The 17,795-nt window shown below is 47.3% G+C and overlaps 1 long non-coding RNA gene across 1 annotated transcript; it reads right to left on the reverse strand.

The window, feature by feature from the left end:
• Positions 1 to 452: 452 nt before the first annotated feature.
• LOC142037821 (uncharacterized) lies at positions 453 to 17,385 on the reverse strand. Its single transcript, XR_012652439.1, has 5 exons — positions 13,531 to 17,385; positions 12,724 to 12,955; positions 9,474 to 9,558; positions 2,798 to 2,983; positions 453 to 1,218 (listed from the first exon to the last, which is right to left on the reverse strand). It is a non-coding gene; the product is annotated as an uncharacterized LOC142037821 (long non-coding RNA).
• Between the last annotated feature and the right edge of the window lie 410 nt (positions 17,386 to 17,795).

The following is a 17,795-nucleotide window of genomic DNA, read 5'->3' on the forward strand; positions in this document are numbered from 1 at the left end:
ACCTTCCCTCCTTTTGCACAGCACAAAACTTGCAAAAACTAGGGCTTACAAAAGCAATCTAGACAAGGAATGGGGACATAAATGTAAATTTTCCCAGTATTATACTGGGAAAATAAATCATGAGTTTTCACCTGAGCATCTTTGCAGTAAAAAAACCCTGCCAAACCATTCAGTAACTCTCCAAAAGTGTTCTGCAGCTCTTACTGCATTCCCAGGTCAGACAAACTTTCCCTCAGCTCATTAGGACAGAGATGTAGTGCCCCAAAGAACAATTGCTCACAAACCCAAAAATTCTAGGAATGCAGAGAAAGGAGGGCAGCACCACGAGGCAATCGCTCAAGCAAGGTTTTGGAAGCACAAACATGCACACAAATAAACCAGATGCATGCTCAGTTTATTCTGGAATGAATTAATGCCTTTCAGCATGCAATGAAACAACAGATCCAGATTCCCTACAAACACAGCAGGAATAGGCACATCTAATTTATCCTGTTCAGATGTGTAGCCGTTTGCCAGAAGAGGGGACAGACTCCATGCCACTGGACAGACAAATGGCTATTATGAAATTTTACTCAAGTTAACTGTGCATGTAGACAGGGATATGGACAAAATGGACACTCAGGGGCTCTTCTACCTCTGATATCTAGGAGCTGTATTTTATCTGTTCTGTCCCACCCATATTCTAACAAGAAACTAGACATTTTCGTAGATCCTACCCCAATGCTGAAAAATTTTCTTACTATACCACACAACAGAGCTTCGCTCTCTCTGTTGATACTCTCAAGTTTATTGGCAAGAGTATTTACAGGATCAGACAATTTCAAGCAAATTACAGAACATGGCCAAAATACAAATCTTCTGCATGCTCTTACATGGCAAACCTGTTTTTAAAAGAAAAGGAAAATCCAAACTCCTCTCAGAGAACAAATATCCGACAGAAAATGTTTCTCAGATAAGAGAATTCCAGCTAGCCACTCCCAAACACATCCAGCAACCAGGCACAGGCATTACTGGCAAATATAAGAAACACTGCTGAGCAACATCACAGACACCTTGCAACAATACCCTGGCTGGGCAAGGAGAAGGAAGGAGAAATACGCACTGAAGGCATCAGATCTCTCCGAAACCACTTTTCTTAGATCTACCACAGCTCATGGATTTGGGCTCCGATGGTCAAAATCCAACACACTTTGGAGTTTGAGGAGGGGCTTAGAAAGCCTGTAGAGAAAAATAAAATTTGGGATTTTTTTCACTTGTTCTGCTACTGCATCTTGTTCCAGCAAGCATGCTGATTCCCACCAGCCCCATTCTAAGGTCATGCTTTCTGCAAAGTCCTCACTTAGGAATTTTAAGTAGCAGTTCAGGAATGAGTGTTTTGAGAAGTGGGTAACCAGTTGCTCTGGAGACCAGCAGTGCCACTGTATCTTCATAGACCTGACCATGCCACTTCTAATTTTCTCTACCTCTCTGTGCCTGCTCAAGCGCTTCTAATCACTATATGCTATCCAACAGCTTCCTCTGAAATGTGTGTACACACCACTTATTAAAGGCTGGCAAACACAGATAAGTCAGTCCATGCTATGAGGCACGACCTGATGTGTGGCTCAAAGGAATGCCTCTCCCCACTTCTCTCTCCTCCCAGCTATGCCACTCTTGCTTTTATTGATTCGAGCTGGGATACCCTGGGGCCTGCCACAGCCTCACTCGGTGGCAGGATGCAGGGACTGTTACCAGATGCACTGGTTCTGTTACAGATTTCCTACATGGTCTCTAGCAAATCCCCTGCAATATAACACTGCTGAATTTATCAGAGTAATATAGGTTGGAAGAGATTTCTGCAGGTCATCAAGTCCAGCTCCCTGCTCAAAGCAGATCCGGCTTGATCAAGTTACTCAGGGTCTTGTCCAGTCCATGGCAGCTAAACCTTACAGGCACCTCTCTTTGTTGGTTTAAAATGGGAGTAAAGCTACCCCTACCTTCTGGTAGCCTGTTGTATACATTGCTTAATGTATGGATTGGCTCTTGCCTTGCACCCAGCACATACAGGGCCATCTGGGGTTAATAATACTGGGAAAGGCCTGAATTAGATGGAATATAAGAGCTTGACTGCTAATTACCCATAAGGCCTCGAAGCCCTGGACAGCCATGGGTCTACTACAGGATAAACTGCAGGATGATAGATACAAATGCTTAAGCTCTGAGGACAAGGACTCTGACAAATAAGCTCTAGCAAGCCTGTCTATGGTTAAGACATTTCTATCTCATATATATGATGCTCAGAGCTGCAGATCTTATTCTGTGGATTTCTAACCTTAACAAAATAACGAAAGACATCTGGAAAAGAAAAATGACACCAGGGATAGCACTTCGTCTTATCCTAAACACTGGATGGTCCAGGTCTAAAAACATCATTTCACCTAGATGAAATTTCCCCAGAGGGGAAATGGTTCCAAAAGCTGGGAGCCTGACTGCCGGAGAAGCTGAGATCACAGTCTGCAAGGGTTGTTGCAGAGTTCAACACTGTGTGGAAGCACTAATGCCCACCCTAAATACATTTCTTCCCTAAATGCAGACACATGGGAAGTAATCTGCCTCCCACGATCTAGGAGAGAAACCATACCCTTTCCAAAACAGTCCAGGACAGGTTTAGAGCTGGATAATTGCCTCTGGAAAAGAGCCGCTAGCTGCACTGGCTCCAAAGAAACTATTTCATCTGCAGCTGGGTCACGCAGAGATATACTAAGTTCACACCATCATGCCTTTCTTTCATTCATGCACCCACACCTGTCACACATACCTCAGGACCCTCTTCAGATGGGCTGTCAGCCTTGGACAGTGCTATATGATGGTTCCTCGCCTTCCCTGGACCAGGACTTCCCCAATATACACTCCTGCCATGAGCTTCCCACGTAGGTCATACTCATCCTGCTGCTGTTCCTTGGGACTCCAATAACCAGGGCTTTGCAGACCCTTTATTTTCATTCTGCAAACAGGGAATACAGTTCACAACATAAAACCTGGAGTCAGTCAGTCAGGTCAGAAAAGGGAACTCTTCCGCAAGACAAAGGGCAGGGTTAAGCCCTGGGATACAACAGGGTTTCTGTTCTCATTGACGGCTGCTATCTTGAGTTCTCATTATTCATGCTGGAAGGACTAAGCTCAGGCTAGCTGCTGTGGATGGGGCTGTGCCCAATCCAGCCAGCTCCTATGAACAAGATCTTAGGCCCACAGCAATTGCGTTTAGACCGCCATCTTCCAACTTTCAGAAAGTACCACAGTTTGGGCCAAGGCAGCATCTGAGCTGGAATTTGCCTGTTATCTCCAGGAAGCGGAGTGCAAGAACAACCTGATCTGAAGGCAGCAGCATGGATGAAGATACACTATCATCACTCCCATGTCACACAAGTGGGGGATAGGAGAGAGAAGGACCTCTTTGTTTTTCATCCTCCAACTTTTCTCACACCACCCAACAGCTTCACCAGCAGTACGGACACAAAGTTTGCCACTGCAGACCCTCAGGGCCAGTTCTGCTTGGAGAACTGAAATTCCCTCTCCATGAATTCCTGCATTGTGCATGTTTTTCACCAAAAATTCAGTCACCTCCTCTGGAAAAACAAAACGAGCCAACATCTTCCCCAGTCATGAGAAGATGAGCTCAAATGTGACTTTGAGTGGCTGCATTGAGCCACTTGGAAACACCACGCGCTCAGCCGATAAAAGGCAATATCCAGGTGCAGCCTTACCCACCACCCAAGGTGGAATTTTCCAGCACCAGCTCAAAACAAAGTTGGATAGCAAAGAACAAGATGAAGAAGCCAAAATGAGGAAAGGAAGAAAACACCAAATCCAAGGTCAATATCAAAACCTAAGCAAATGGAAACCTCCAGATAGAAGCATTAAAGTCAAGAGGGAAAGAAGCTTGAACCAAAAGAGATTCAGGATGAAATTCTCAACTCGGAACAAAACAAAATTAGTTGAGAAACAAAACAAGAGCCAAAAGGAGACTCAGGCAATGCTAAAGAAAGTTTTGAAAAAGAAGTGTTCTCACCAGAGGAATATTAAAAAAATATTTTATTTTACAGAAATATTTACTTTTTATAAAAATCAGTATTGCCTAACCAAAAAGAGACTAAATTCTGATTCCAAAATCACATGTGCCCTCATGCCAGCAGTCAGGTCCCAAATGTCAAATATTGATACATTTCCACACTGCAGAATTTCTAAGCCAACCTAAGGCTGTTTATTTGCCGTCTAGATTTTAAAGCTATGAATGATGTTTTCCATTGTGTTTGGTTTTGATTTCAACATCCTATCTGGAACATTCAGCTCATGTTTTCATGTTTTTCTAAGCAACAACGAGGGTTAGAAACCTCCTTTTTTAAAATGAGAAAACGGAGATTCTTATGCAATATCTTCCTTCCAGCATCTGGGACTTTAAGAAAAAGAAATATATACAACATCCTGAGACTGCTGACAAAACCATAAGGCTTGGTAACCACTGCACTATGCCATAAAAAAATGCCGTCCATTTCCCCTCCACACATAACTCTCTTATTTGTATAATTCGGTCTCTCTTCCAAAGAGTTTACTGCAGTGTTTGCTGAACCAGTGTACTAAAATGAACTATTTGTAACTTCTTTAAAGAATTTCCATTAAAGCATGACTTGGATGGCTCAATGAGCAAATATTGATAGTACACCTGTCACAGACAAACAAACCACATCTGTGCTTAGATGTGATCAAGACATTGTTTTATGGAGAAGCAGTGCTCCCAAGACCATCACAAATCCACATGGCGCCTGTGAGTGCCAGAGTTTATGTTCACGTCTCCAAGTAAACTCAAAGAAGTGCAAAATCACTAGTAGACATGGAGCTCCTTAATGATTTCATCAACAGCTTAGAAGAGTCCTGTGCTGTGTTTGTTCTGGCAAATACAAGAAATATCTAAGCCTCATAAAAATGCAAGTGTTGGAGCATGTAAATAAATGATGAAACAAGTTCTCCAACTCTGGAAGAGCCCTGGCTCTTTTTTGCCTGTGGATATTCACACACAGATGCACGCTAGCATACGCTGATCTTCCAATATGTATGCCCCCAAACTCACCCTAAGTTTTGAAACATTTCTCCTGACCTGCACAGGGTTTACAACTGCAGGAGTCTTGCTGCGTTGAAGCACGCTTACAGGTCAGACAGCCTTCCAGGATGCGTATGTACATCCAGGGTTTTGGTGATGTGACGCAGTTGTGCTGCAGCTCTGTTACAAAAGCAGGATTCCTCCAGGATAAGAAGCTGTTCTCATGATCACTGAAGATATACATTTTTTACATATAAGTTTTAAGTTAAAATCTGGATAGCAAAAATGCTTCAGTCAAAATGCAACCTTATTTCAGCTAAAAGTGGAACTCGCTTCGCAGCTGCTGCGACATTGGAGCCAATTCTCATTCATACTAAAAATCCTTTACGCTGCTCAGGAGAAAGACAGGACACTTCATATGGCACCTGCATTAATTCACACCCCATTTAAAATCCCTGCATGCTGGAGTGAGAATCAGGCTCTGCACCCAGAGCAGGGAGCTCAGCAGGAGGGAGAGGGTGTTTTGCGGATGAGATCTCTGTCTCTGAGCTGGCCGTTCAGTTCTGCTGGTTTGCTTCTCAGCAAGACAGAGCTCACTGCATATGTCAGAAAGCACAAGCAGAGCTTCTGGCTGGCCTTGGCAATTCTGTCTAACCCAGCACTCCCAGGAATGAAACCAATGCCCTGGGGGCCTCCTGCAAACTACCTAGAGCTGCTGCAGTCTCTTGTTGCAAACAGGGACAGATCTGTACTTAGGACTGCTACAAACTTCTATTTCTAGCTTGGGGCAATCTTGTTTGATCTAACACTACTGCCCAGTGCAGCCAGAGCTGGTCGTGACCAGAGAAGGGATAATGTTACAGAACAGGCTTGTCTCCCCAGGCTAGGATAATATTTCTGGACCGCTAACTCCAGCCAGTGTAAGAAAGAAGCCACATTAGACTGAAAAGTGCCAGAGATGTGTCCTGAGTTTCCTGGGGTAAAATTATTATCCTGGTAATAAGTTTGGGTTTTGAAGGACTTCATTCTCCTCTTCCCTGGCACTATGTGACTCAGTTTCCAACAAACACTGCACACAACCTTTCTGGATCCACTACAGGAAAGATCCTAGGCCTAAGAAGAGGGGACCTGCCAGGCATGCCTCTGGTGGTGTGCTTCCACTCTCCTCTCTCTATGCTGCAGAAACTTTTGCTGAGGAGGTCCTTTGCTCTGACAGACCAGCTGAGGACATGGACAGAACTTATGCTGTTCTTGATACTGCTTTTTAAGAACCTCCAAGAAAGGACATTCATTTCTCTCCCAAGTAACCTAGTCCACAGGTTTGCTATCCTTACCCTTGGAAAGATTTTTCTGATCCCAAATGCTGATGTCCCTTGCTATGATCTAAGACTAATCAGCTTGTCTTCAGCTAGCGGGAACACAAAGAACACATTACCCTTCCGCAGCTGACCTCACATATGTTTGGAGAATGCTATAACCTCTTAAGTCCTCTCTTCCTTAAACTAAGCAGCCTTCCAATTCCCTCTATCTTCCCTTGAAGATCATGCTTTCTGGACTAACACGAGCTTTTACCTTTACCTATGGCCCCATTTGTCCCCTATCCTGTGACTGCATGTCAGCGCTCAGCATAACAAAACCTGCAGGTAACCTACCTCCCAAGACAACCTGCAGGACTCCAAGCAAGAAGAAAAGACAAGCAGTGAAAAACAAGCCTACGTCTCCACCAGACCCTTTTCAGAGCACAATAAACTGCAATAAGAACTCCCACAACACTCAGCTGTGGCACAATATGCTGCTCCAGGAAGCAGGGAGCCTGGTGATTCTGCACTGTCTTCCTCAAGAGAACACCCTGGCTTTGAACAGGATTGCCCCTCAGCCACAGCTACAGCCAAGCGTGGCCCTCACTCACCATCTCCAGCCAACAAGGCGAGGAGGCGAGGGAGCCAATCTTTGAGGCACACTTGCACAGCTAACACCCACTGGTCTGAAGCTTTAGGGGTAAGGGCTTTTTAAATATCAGGCTACTGCTGCTTTTTTGAGGTATGGACTTTAGGTACTGCTGGCAGATAGGTCCTTTGTTGAAGTGGCTCTAAAGCAGGACAAGATGTGATTGTTTTGACCTCTAGTGCCTTATGCTCCCCAACCCTCAATTCCTTTAGAATTTCTGTCAGGTATAGGGCACCACAGAAAAGGGGTGTCTAAACAAAAATGGAGGAGATTGAGCAAATTGAGAGCAGTTGCAAGGATGGGGCCTTCAATCTCTGCTGGATCCAGGAGCTGAGACTATTAGTTTGCAGATTCATCTCTGCCAAGATGCCACAGGGGTGGAGACAAAGGGAAGAACTGCTCCTTGGCTGATGTCTCACAGGCTCCAGGTGAGCCAGGGCTTCCTCAGGCTCTCAGCACAGGTAAGGGGCAGGGAGGAGAGGCACAGAAGGAAGGCAAGACATCACTTTGGCCCCCAAAAAAGGGAGCACAGTCATTTTTCCAAACTCACTGTAGCGTTCAGACTGCTCATCCAGGACTAATTTTTCAGTTATCAGTTTCACATACTCAATGAACTAAACCAATTACCCATCTTTTCCTCCAAGTGTGGAAGACTTGTCTCCTCAACAAAGCAGAAATGTGGGAGGATGGAATATGTGTTTGTGAAAGTGCCAGGTAAGAGCGGGGAAAGGAGCCAGGCATTGGAAGGGAGGAGAGTGGATAGAAAAGGCCAGAATTACATTGTTCTGGGGAGTTAATGCTTCAAGCCTGTAATTAAACAGGAAAAGTGATATCACTAGTGATTACAAACTCAGACTAGTACAAAAATAAACCTACTGCATGTGCCAACACTCTTTCTAGAACCGTAAGTCACAGATGCAAGCAGAAGTGCCGTGTTCTGCAGGACTACTAGCAGCAAGGCTAGTGCTTCAGGCAGACCCTCTCAAGCCCTACTATTCCATCAACAAGACTGTCCAAACCACCAGAGACAGGAAAACTGTACGCTGCCACGAGATTTCCACCTGCTCACTGTGTTTTCTCTGGTTAGCCAGCCTCAATACTCCCTCTTTCATAAGAAACCTGCAATGAAGGGGCAAAACTCATCCAAGCACTAAAAGAATAATAATTTTTTTTGAAACGCAGAGCAAGCACCACAGAGTTTGGCTCTTACAATGAAAGCTGGGATGCAGTGGAGACTGAGGGACTTTTTTGCCATGCTGACCATTACTTCCTCGCCCTTGAACTGGTGTGAAGGATGGGAGCTCTCTGGTGGCAAAATGTGAATTTGCAAAGATGGACTTTCCGTGGCCTCACTGCTTTTCCCTGCTTATGTGGAAGGCACAAGAGCATAACAGAAAACCAGTCCTGTGCTGCCCTCTCCTAGAGCACCGAGAGCAGTCAGATCTAAACACTGGACAAGATGCTTTTTTAGTGCAGGGGTGCCTGTTTCAGAGCCTGGCACAACTCCAAGCTCGCAGCCTGCTCCTCACTACCCTGCAGCCCTTTCTCCAGCCCAGGCAGGCAAGCTGTGCTGGGACACACATTCACAGGCCAGGAGGTACTTGCATTTGGTTACATGACAAAAGCAACAGCAACCAGCCAGATGAGTGTTTTCTAGGGGCTGCTGTGGCTCCAGTCCAAAGAAAACAGGGGACAGCACTGCTCTGGAAATCCAGGACACTAGTGAGAAAACAGGAAAGCTGATGGGATGTCTCTCAGGGGAGACCTGAAAGGAGGTTGTAGCAAGGTGGGTTACTTCTCCCAAGTAACAAGCAATAGGACAAGAGGAGATAGCCTCAAGTTGCGCCAGGGGAGGCTTAGACTGGTTATTAGGAAAAATTTCTTCATTCAAAGAATTATCAAGCATTAGAACAGGCTGCCCAGGGAAGTGGTTGAGTCACTATCACTGGAGGTATTTAAAAGACATGTAGATGTGGTGCATAGGGACATGGTTTAGTGGTGGACTTGGCAGTGTTAGGTTTACAGTTGGACTCAATGATCTTAAGGGTCTTTTCCAACCTAAACGATTCTATGGGAAGCAAACAGCAAAATGAAAGGGAAGTGCGTGAAATTGGTCTGCTTGGAGAAACACCAGCAGCTGGCTAACCTGCCAGCCAAGGGGAGAAATACCTCAATCCTCACCATCGAGGTTTCAGGAGACCCCAAAGCAGAAGCAAAACCCAGCCAAAAACCAGGAGAATGAGTCAGAAAGAGCTTGGATTGCCATGATTTTCACAAAACAACAGGCCTCCACTCTTCTCTAACTGATTTTTGGCACTGCCTTCTTAGTGAACACTCAAGCTCAAGTGTCCAGTAGCCCTCAGACAGTTGGGGTCTCAGGGGATCTGGAGGAGCCAAACCACCCCATCTCATACAGACAGCTTACGTACAAGGCTTGCTCCTTAGGGCCCACCTTGACATCTGGTTCTCAGCTGTGTGCCAGGGCTCCTCTCTGCTTGAAGATCAGCAGACCCACAATCTGGATGCATCTGGCGTATCTGGAAAAGAGAGACAGGAGGGACATACCACCAATCCTTTCTGGTATGTGCTCTGAGCCACAAGCCCCCGCACGCAGATGAACAACGCCCATGCAACCTCAAGACAGCTGTTCCCACCTCCTGGCCCAGGGCAGAAGCCTCCTGCCCAGCTGCCCCTCCACAAGGTGTAGCGAACACTAGGAGGTTCAAATGGTGATGAGTGAAAATCAGGAAGGATGAAAGCCACAGAAGGTTATTCAAAATAGAGGCACAATGTCAAACTCAAGACATTCCTGCCTACACATTGGAGGCTGGCAGACCATCTAGCTGATCTCCTGCTGCCAGCTCACTGCCTTCATCTGTCCTTCCCCAGGCATCTGCTGTCAGGAAGAGGACAGTAGGTTAGACAGAGCCCTGATCCAACCTAGGACAGCTCTAGTGGGAATGGAGCTCTCACATCTCAGGCCCTAGCAGAGCCTGTCCTCAGGCAGTTCCCTCTGCAGCTGTGTAACGCTCCTTCCCAGAGTGAGAAACTGTGGGAACTCCAGGAACAACCCAGAGCTGGCCAAGTTTGTCAGCTTAAGCGTCTCTGCAAGAGGTGGTTGCAGCAGCTGGGAGAAACAAGAGCATCAGGCAGGTAGGGAAAGCCACAGAGGGACTTAAGGCCACAGAAGAGAAAAAAAAAGGGGGGGGGGGAAGTTGGAAACTACTAGTTTGTGTATGGCTGAGAAAGTCAGGACTGCTCTCCTACAGACAGGCGGACAAATTCCTTTCATGCCACCAGATGGTGCCCTGCCTTCAGTCACCAGCAGGCAGCTGGCCTGGCAGGGGACAACAGCCCTCCACTCTCCAGCTCCACCTGCGTTTGATGGGTGGGCACTGTCCTCAAAACTGCAGGGAGAGGGAAACACCAGCCTTGCTTTGCCCTAGGGCCATCTCATGGTTGCAGGGCCACCTCCACCCTGAACTGGGGTGAAGCTGACTTTGAATCCAGGACTGAGAGACTTGGGAACAAGGAGAGGAGGGTAAATCAACCGCCTGCCTGGAGGTGAGGCTCCTGGAGCTGGAACGAAGGTCAGAAGTGCCTTTTTGAGCACTGCAAGAGCAAAGCATTCTATGTTGGCAGAAAGACTTCCGTGACAGGGGATCTGACAGGGGAAGCACTGCCCAGGAGTTGTGTTTTGGCTACATTCAAGTCTTTTTGAACCAGCAGAAGCATCAGAGCCCTGGGGAAGGATTGCAGGGCAGCCTGCACAAGGAAGAAGTTGTTCTGGCAGGCCACATTCAGCCCATACACCACCGACTGGCAACCCATGCTTCCTGGTCTCCTTCAGAAATGCAGCTGCAGTCATGCTCCTTGCCAGCACCCACGTACGTCTTGTTGGGTGACTTCCCATCAAGAGATCTGAGCTGTGCTACTCTGGCATCGCAATGGCTCAGAAAGATACCATTGGCTGCTGAAGACTGGAAACACATGGGCTCACCAAGCTGGTTTGTCCCACTAGACCAGCTAGCCTTCCTCCAGGCAGTGTGCCCGAGGAGAGCCAGCACACCGAGCACAGGCCACTGTCACAGATCCAAGCGCAGAACAGATCTAAAGAGAGGGGTGGGAAAGGGCTGCTTTTCCTGTTTGTCAGTGCAGTCTTCCCCACTTCCTTGGACAAGACCAACCGCAGCAGGAATATATAGCTCACTGTGGCCCAGCTATCAGCCCAGTGGCTAGCAGAGCCACTCTTGACTCCATTATTGATCTACGCCTAAAGACCACATCCTGCTGAGATCGCACCCACAACACAGATAGGAGAGAGGTCGGGATACTGTCAGAGGTTCCCATCTATAGCTGTGTCTGCTGTCTGCCTGCACACTTACAGGAAACACAGCGAGACCCTCCTCTTTTCCAGTTTGCCTCTCTGCAATATCCTCCTACTCCTCCACCTCACCTCACACAGTCCACGTGGCAGAAGCGGTAGTGGTGTTGCCTATATGCATGAGGCAGGTTCACCAGGAAAGCAACACCCTTTTTTGTACTACCAGATACATTGGAAGGCAAAAAAATAAGCGAGCACAACCTGGCGTGCTTGCTCTCCCTAGCAGCCATTTGTAATGCCGTCCAGTCCCAGGCTGTGGGCAGGTTTGTCCTGCTGCCCGCCCCAGTTGTGCTCCACAGGCACAGTGCTGTGCAGTCTGTGGCTTCTCACTAGTGTCAGGCCAGGACTGTGCCAGTTTTGAAGGGGCTTTCACTACCGTCTAGCAAATCCTTCACAACCATCAGGCTGCTGTTGATGAACACCTGTCATGCTGACTAATACAGTCTCATTGATTCCTTTTTTACTACGCCAAGCATTTCCTATCTTATGGTTAGACAGTAAGCAGATTAGGGTGGGATTTTCCAGTCTATGCCTGGACAGCACCTTGCACAATTGGTGGTATGTGTGGTAGGGCTAATGCACACGCTATCTAATCTTACCCTTGGAAGCCCTCCTTATAATGAACTCCCAATTTTAACCACCCCAGTAACAAGAGCCAAGCTCGCTCCATTCCTGAGAGCTAAACCTAGACAGGTTCAACAAGTGGTCACAGCCCCACCAAACACAAACAGGCCTGCAGTTCCCAAGCCAGAAGAACGAGCCATCCTGCAGAAGTAACACACCACCAAGGGGTTTCTTCATTATTCTGATGCAGCTAAGCGCAAACCCTATCATAAAAAAACCAACCTGCTACAACAACCTTCTGTCTGGGTCGCAGTGTGAGAGGAGTGGGGGTTAATTTAGTCAGGAAATAAAAAGTTATTAACAGCATTGCAGATAGATAGATCTCAGCAGCAACCACCTCCACACCTGGAACAAAGCCCACATAAGGCACAAGTGCTTATTCTCCAAGAAATTCATGCAGCCATGCTGCATTCAATGTAGTAGTGTTATCATCTTACATGCGCAGAGAAGAGATGGCCTAAAGGTTAGGGTGTTACCCTGTAAAGGCAGCGAAGACTTCATTAAGACTTACCACAGATTTCCTGCCTGAGGCTGGGAGAGTCATGCAGCCTCTCTCCCTTCAGCCCTCCCCCTCTATAGAAAGGGTTGCTCACACAGCCCTGTCTCACAGCAAAAGCTCAGGAGCCTAACCAAACTAAACACTGCAAAGCATTTGAGTAATACAGCCAGAGATGCTGCTTAAAGCTTTACTCACTGCTTAAAAGGAGTTCAAGGTCCCAGTGTGCTCTACATGAGCCTCCCTTCTCAGACTGACCAGGATTTAAGATCCAATTCACGTGTACGCAAGGAAATCAACACATCATTGTAAGTTTTGCTCGTTGCCTGTTTTGAGGATTTAAGCCAGAGTTGAGCAGTGGCTAGTCTTTAAGCTGATTCTGGGGCAAGATGCATTTCATTCTCATCATACAAAGTACTTCGGAAAGGCACTTTAGTGGCAACAAAAGCGAAGAAAAAAAAAGGGGGGGGAATTAAACAAGCCAGGTAGGAGAGTAGCTTGATGACATTCTTGCATATTTAAATTAACATGGGGCTGTTCCATTCCCGAGCTGCCGCCCTCGCCTGGTGTCACTTCCTCCTTCGTCCTTCTAGTGGTGAACATGCCCTAGGGGTAATGGAAGCATCGGGGCTACCTTCCCCATCCCACTCAATCCAGAATGGTTCTGATGAGGCTGATAAAATTAGCCTGGTTTTACAGCAGCAAGCAGGGTCAGATTTTGGTCCAGTTGTTCATAGCCTGCAGAGTTTTTACCGTATGGAAATTAAAAGGACTGCAACCTGCAGCAATCGTGGAAGTTGAGAGCAAATTAAAAATAATACAAGTTCTGGCATTCATCCCCTAGCAATTTAGGACAGCCTTTTCATTACTGTAAAAATAGCAAGTATTTATAAGCAACATCCAGCTCTGATCTCTACCAAATCTCAAATTGCATTATAGAAAAGACAGTAACAATGTTAACACTTCACAAGGTAAAGGGGAAAAAAAGAGCTTGCCCAGCCTCACCTCACAGGCTAGGGCAGGGGTTTGGACTGGACTCTGGGGTCTTGGTTCCTGCAGGCTGCCTCCTGTGCCACACGACCTCCTCGGAAAAGGAACAGAGCATCACAGCAGTTTCTGGAAATCACCTTTAGGTTCTCCATCTCCCCCCAAATTTCCCTTTAAATTTTTACTCCAGTGCATCTACTAAGCAGAATGTTTCAGCAATGCACAGCAATGGCTTTGTTTCTGCCAGTGAAATAGCTATGACTGTATGGTTTACAGAGACTTTCTGTTCCTGGCTAAAATTATCTTTGCTGAGCCTTGCGACGCCAAGAGCACAGAGCCAATATTCCGTAAACCCTGAGAAAAACGGACTACATTTCAGGCACACTCAGCTAGTGTGGTTACAGTAGCATCCATCAGCCATGACCAAAGCTCAGGGCCACCACCACATCAGGCCTCGCACAAGGGGACACCACCTGTTCTTCTTTGCTGCATGAGACAGCACATAAAGTCAGGGCCTGATCCTGCCATCAGAGTGCTCCGTGTTTGGGGGGGGGTTGTCCAGGCAAAGAGGAGTCTCTGCAATCCCTGCTCAACTGCGAGATCAGGGTGAAAGAGTATGAAAAGACAGCAGGTGGATGCAGACAGATGGGGGTAGCGGGGGCTAAGAGGGAGACAACAGCAATTAGCATAAGCAGCGGCAGTCTCAGCTCACCAGCTGCTTCACCGATTGTCTGCCTCCCTGATTTCCAACAGCAAAGAAGCAATTTGCTCAAGCGCACAGTCAGTAGCTAAAACTGCCCCTCAGAACTGAAAGTATCGGGGAAAAAAACACAATTTCTGTGGTACAAAAGCAAGGCTCGCAGGGCTGTCATGTAGGAGTTTGCCTAAGTAAGGCATGGAGCAGGCAGCTCAAAACAGCCACCAAATACTTCAGAGTGAAAGGCTAAAAAAGGAAGGTTTTAGAGGAGGAAATGAGTCAGTAGCTTGGAGGACGGGAGAGGGAGTTCAAATAGCTGAGGCATATAAAGTAAGCAAGTAGTCACCATCTCAAATGCTAGAAAGTCAGTGAGGTGGATGTATTGATCTTTGGTTTCTGTTGATGCAGAGTCTCATTCGCAAACTGGAGTCCATGGGCGACTTTTTATATTGACCATGCTGAGTTTTGAAGCAGTCCTTCACTGGGCAGACGCTTGTCGGCTGCAATTCATGCTGGTGTTTCAAACAGGAGCCAAAGCAGTCACCATCAGCTACAGGACTGCTGAAATTTCTTGGGCTCCCCCATAGCTGGGGGACAGATTTTGGGGGGGGGAATTTTGAGGTTAATTGCAAATGCCATTTGCCTTAAGAGAGGGAGGGGGATTCACCTTTTGAGATGGTTCATCCAAACATCCAGCTTGAGCTTTCAGCCTAGCTTATTTATAGCACTGACAAGAGGAAAAAAAGGACAAAGCTTATTCAGTGTTGAAAAGCAGCAAAGCTAGTAAAAAAACCCTCCATCTCCACAATGCTGTAGCTATCCACAGCGTTCATTTTTTTCTTCCTAACAACCCTGTATTGCACTTAAACCCTGGGGGCAAAGGGGTAAGTCTCACCCTGAGCAGCTTTTAACCCTGCTCGCTCGTACACCACCACAGCAGCTGGCCACAGCAGTTGGCCCTAACGGAGTATGCATTAGCAGAGCAGTAAGCCACGAGAGGGTTAATGTCAGTGTAGCAATAAGCCACAAGGCACAACTTCCTCACCTCTGCCCCAGGTCCCTGGCTGTCAAAAGGACAGGACTGATGGAAAGGGAGCTCGTAAAAAGAAGCACCAACTTTCCCTCCTGCCCTGCCCAAAGCAGGGAGCTTCCCCTCTGTTCAGGCACCGAGATGACAGCTACGTAGCTGCCACACGAGGACCCTGCTGCAAGCCTTCTCTGAGGGAAACCGCAGCACTGCAAACGGTTGGGGTGATGCTTTAGGTCACAGGCACGTGAGGAGCGGGCTGTCGAGTCAGGGAGCAGCACAGGACTGGAAAAAGACCCCCTTTCCCCTACAGAAGCAGCAGCACAGTATTTACATACAGTAGGGATTCCCTAACCGTGACATACGCACTGCTAATCACCATCAGGCAGCCCCCAGTGCGGAGATGGAGCTCCCAGTGCCCACGCTGATACAGCACGCAGAGTCCATGGAGCCCTATGCTAAGGCAGGCTGGTCCCACACCATAAGCCATGCACTTGTCAGTGCATCTTGGTGCACAGCTCCTGCCTCTAGCTTCCGCAAAACAGCACAGGTGCTGTGTTTATGCCTCACCTGGCTATGCTGTTTTGCCTTTGGGGGAATGAAACCTTTCAAAAAGCCATCGTGGTGCTCAGTCGGTGCCCTTCCCAGAGCAAGCACATCTTTCCCATGAGACAGAAACAAGTGAGAGAGATATCCCCTACTTTGCTGGTGAAGGAGCTCCTGTCCTTGCTGAGGTTCCTTTAACTAGTTACATACCTACTCAACCCACTGCAGTGTTTCCAAAAACACAAGGCCTCTTAAAACAGGCTGAGCCAACAGGCCAGTTCCAACTCATTTTCCCTTATAAGTATACAACATGAAACAGCCCCAGCCCTGTTCTCATGGTCTTACATCATCCCTTCCCCTCCTCCCCAGGATGTCTTACTTCTGTACCCCACTTTCATAGCGAAACCGATCTATGAAGAGCAAGCTTGGAACAATAACAGACAAATTACCACATCAATTCAGACTAAAAAGCACAGCTGCCCCAGGTCTCCGTTACATGCCACTGGAGATGGAGGTCTGCTACAGCACCACGCAGGGAGGCCCCCATCGCCAAACAGTGCCCGCCTTGAGTTCTCTCCCAGCCATGCAGCACGCACTGGCACCAGGCTAACGATTACAGCAGACAGACAGGACCACAAGTTGTCCAGAGAGATATATATGTAGGACCGAAGCTCTACTATTACACAGGCATTTTATCTGACTTGTTTTAGAACAATATGTTTAAAAACCAAAAACCAAACATGTACCCACTCAATTCTTGTTATTACTTCCAAAGTCAGTTAAGACTTTGGTCCAAATTTAGGCATTCCTTGATTAAATACATCAGAAAACAGCCTAGGGAAGAACTACCCACCCACCCCAATTTAAGTCTAAGTCGTACTGGTAGGTCTTTTGGTAGTGTCACCCCAAATCTGATGCAAATGCTCTTGCAGGAGGGACCCCTGGCCAACATAAGGCACCCAACACATGTGCCTAACGCAATAGGACTCCTTTTTCAATACAAGCATCTTCAATATGGGGTCTTTTGGGAAATTCTATCTAATGTGAACAGGCCTAACAGCATCTAAGGAGGGCATTTACTGGGGTATGCTGCAAGAAGGGGAAAAAACATCAAAAGGTAACACCCTTATTTAGAAGAGCAATATGGATAAAAACTGTAAGGTATGGCTCACACCTTTAGTATTGAGGCTTCATACTAGCTGTAACCTGGTATGAAGTATTGCTGCCTCATACCCCAGCCCTGAAAACACGCAATCAAGCCTTGGTTTTGTTTTCTGCTTTACAAGCAGGCACAGAGACTTGACAAATAAGCTTTATGTCAGGGACTTTTTGCTCATCGATTCATGCAGAAAACATCACTGCAGTCAGGACCCAGTAATGAAACCTAACTGTCTATACATTTTTTAACGTTAGCAGGTGCTTCTGTAATCTGATCACAAAAAGCCCAAGCTTCACTGCCCAGAAACATTAAGGAAATAGTATTTTCGCAGCATTTCGGAGTGAGCGGTACTGCAACAAACACGAAACCAGCAGCTTTTCCGAGCCCCCCGGTCTCAGCAGCAGCGCTTTCTCAGCGGCCAGCTTTGTGCCGAGGACAAACCGTTCATTGTTTCAGCCACCTGAAACAGACGCCGCTCTGATTCACGGGGGGACGCTGCTGCTGCTGTGTGGTGGTGATGGTGGTGCTGGGAAGCAATGCACAGGGTTTCCTGCAGCACGCAGCCGGCCTGAGCCAATCAGGAGTGCCTGACTGAGATCGCACCAAAGTAGGTATTAAAAAAAACCCTCAAAAAAAAAAAAAAAAAAGAGAGAGAGAGAAAGAAAGGAAAGCCCCGCACTTCCTCCTCGCCAGCTCTTCCGACGGACCGCCCCCATCTGCTCCCTTTCGGGCCGCCTCCCCTCCTGCTTGCCTCAGGGCCATGACCGCCCCACAGCCGCCCCCCCCTCGGATGCCTCCCGGCCGCGGTACCCCCCCAAACCGCTCCCCTACCCCCTCACGACTGCCTCAATCCC

This window comes from Buteo buteo, chromosome 12 (assembly GCF_964188355.1).
Source record: "Buteo buteo chromosome 12, bButBut1.hap1.1, whole genome shotgun sequence".
NCBI classification, from domain to species: Eukaryota; Metazoa; Chordata; class Aves; order Accipitriformes; family Accipitridae; genus Buteo; species Buteo buteo.